The sequence below is a fragment of the Neofelis nebulosa genome, chromosome 4 (genome assembly GCF_028018385.1).
Source record: "Neofelis nebulosa isolate mNeoNeb1 chromosome 4, mNeoNeb1.pri, whole genome shotgun sequence".
NCBI lineage: Eukaryota > Metazoa > Chordata > Mammalia > Carnivora > Felidae > Neofelis > Neofelis nebulosa.
The window spans coordinates 158,743,880-158,747,123 of NC_080785.1; positions in this window are offsets into that span (position 1 = coordinate 158,743,880).

A 3,244-nucleotide genomic window follows, 5' to 3' on the forward strand; every position below is an offset into this window, starting at 1 on the left:
GGCTCCACATAGTACCCTTACTATGTAGCATCGCCCTCCTTCTGTGTTAGCAAAGTAGGTGCAAAGATCACAGACCATGTTACACTTTCCAGAGAATTGAGAAGCTTCTAGTTTCGAGGTGGATTTTGTAGTGACCGACCTCAACCGGGTCAGGCATCCATCTTCTAACTTAGGGTTTCTCAACATGGGCAGTATTGGCATTTGGGACCCGATCGTTCTTTGCTCTGGGGGCTGCCCTGGGCATTGTCAAATGTTTAACAGCACCTCGGGCCTCCACCCACTAGATGCCAGCAGCAGCCTCTCCTCCGTTGTGACAACCGGAAATGCTTCCAGACATGCCAGTTGTTCCCTGGGAGTGGGGGGGATTGCCTTTGAGCACCACTGCATGAACGAGTCACTAGGGCAATGGGGCATGGAATGTGCGGATTCCTTAAAGCAATCATTCTCTGCTCTGGAACTGGACGTGGCGTATGTTTAGGGACGATCAGGTTTGCAGATGCAGGCATTCTGTGGAAGCAACCAAGTGTTCACTCCACCTCTCTTCCTTGGGCTAAATCTTTGGAGATGGAACAATCTCTTTCATTGTTGTCTCAAGTTTATTTTATGCACGTTCCTCTAGCCTCTGCATGCTTGCTGGGCGCTTACTGTATGCCAAAGCCTGGACTAGTTGTTGGGGGTAGAGTGATGACTTATATGGCCCGCTCTCTGCTCTTCTGGAATTTTGAGCTAGTTAGAGGATGTATAGTGGGTGTCCACTATGTCCCTGTGGATCTATGTGGTTGACAGAGTCTGGGAACCCCTAAAACTCTCTATCTGTGGCTTTCTTTTGTATGGGGCAGGAATAGCCCTCAAGAACGAGGGGTGGTCGGGAGCTAATGGATAAACACCCTCGCCTCCTTTCTATTCTGTGGGAGAAATTCAGAGGTGTGTTTGCGCAGCTTCAGAGGATGCCCTTTGGGATTGATCCCCATTGCCCATGGCAGCAACTAACTCTTCCTCACTGAGACTCTCTGGGGTGTTCCTTTTTGATTTTTTTTTTAAATTTTTTTATTTTTGGGACAGAGAGAGGCAGAGCATGAACGGGAGAGGGGCAGAGAGAGAGGGAGACACAGAATCGGAAACAGGCTCCAGGCTCCGAGCCATCAGCCCAGAGCCTGACGCGGGGCTCGAACTCACGGACCGCGAGATCGTGACCTGGCTGAAGTCGGACACTTAACCGACTGCGCCACCCAGGCGCCCCATGGGGTGTTCCTTTTTGAAATGTCCCGACTGGATGTTTCTGGCATAATTTTTCAAATAAATCCTTTGCACTTGAATCCTTGGTCCAAGAGAAGTCCATCTTAGCTGTGTACATGAGTTGACTCTTGGAGCGGAGAAACCAAAATGTCTGTTGGGGTGGAAGCCATTCTGGGGATCCTTTTTTCTGAGTGCTACTCGAGGGAGGAAAAAGTCATTCTCCCAACCCACACTGCCTACTTTATCATGCAACCCTGACTTTATGTAAACAGGGCATTGGAGACGCTTGTCTCACAAAGGGGAGCTACTTTCATATCTGGTGGACCCAACTTTTTGTAAGTACATGGGAGTCTTCTCTAGGGGTGTCAGGTGGGAGAACAGGAAGTCTGCAGCAGTGGTTAAGGAAAATGAGCTAGTGGGGTTCGAAGATCCATGTGCATGTGACTTTACTGGTACCCACAAGATTCGGAGACACTTGGATTCATTGTCCTAGTTGACTTCTTGACTGAAAGGACAATGATAGAATAGCTCTGTGTCTCTCTTTGCCCCTCTGTGCTACCCTCACCCTTCTCTCCATTCTGTTCTGTGCTTGGGAGGATGACTCAGGTAGATGGAACCATCGGGCTCCTTTATCCTCTGGCTTCCACTTGGATTTGGCCAATGGGGTGGAAGATTAGGGAATAGAATGTATTTATTTCCTTGGTTCCACACCTGCAGGATAGCTGTGGTGCTCTCCATCTAGCTGCCTTCTGTGAGTCTGGGTAATTATTCCCTCTCCTTCCCCTTGGCCCTTCTGGCCTAAGGGTGGTAAAGTCTCTCTACCATTGCAAGCCCAAGGTACAGCAGCATGCCTTTCCTACATCCTGCTCACTCTATTATCATTTATCTATCATCTATCTATCTATCTATCTATCATCTATTATCTATTTATCTATCTATCTATCATCTATCTATCTACCTATCATCTATCTATCATCTATCTACCTACCTATCATCTATTTTCTATCACCTATCTATCTATCATCTATCTATCTATCTATCATCTATTATCTATTTATCTATCTATCTATCATCTATCTATCTACCTACCTATCATCTATCTATCATCTATCTACCTACCTATCATCTATTTTCTATCACCTATCTATCTATCTATCATCTATCTATCTATCTATCTATCATCTATCTTGAGAGAGAGAGAGCAGGGGAGGGGCAGAGAGAGAATCCCAAGCAGGCTCTGTGCTGTCAGCACAGAGCCCAATGTGGGGCTTGATCTCATGAACCGTGAGATGACCTGAGCCGAAGTTGGATACTTAACTGACTGAACCACCCAGGCGCCCCTATCTATCTATGTAGCTATCATCTATCTATCATGTGTCCGTTCATTCATTTTTGTTCAGCTTTATGAGGCATAACATATAATAAGGCTAATCGATTTTAAGTGTAAAGCATGACGAGTTTGGACAAGTGCATACAGTCATAAAACCGCTGCTGTAATCATGTTTCCTCACACTCCTGTGTGCTAATCCCCTCCCACACCTCTGGCCCTAGCAGTCACGGACCTGCTGTCACTACAGTTTTGCCTTTCTGGAGTTTCCTACAAATGGGGTCATGCAGCGCGTTGCGTTTTGAATCTGGCTTTCAAAACTCAACATGCCGCTTTTGAGATTCATCCATATCATTAGATGTGTCGATCATTATGTGTATTCCTTTTTATTGCTGACAACAGTATGCGTGACGCGTGTGACTGATATATGACAATTTTTCAGCTTAGGGACATTTCGGTAATTTTCGGTTTTAGGTGTTATGAATACACTTGCCGTGAACGTTCATTATATGGATGTGTGTGCATTTCTCTGCGGTATTTTTCTCAGGAGTGAGATGGCTAGGTTTCACGGTGTCTGCCAACTTTTTAAGACCCTGTCAAGCTGTTTTCGCAAGCGGCTGTACGTGTTGTGTTCCCACCGGCAAAGCATGACCTATGCAGATGTCCGCGTCTTTGTTAACA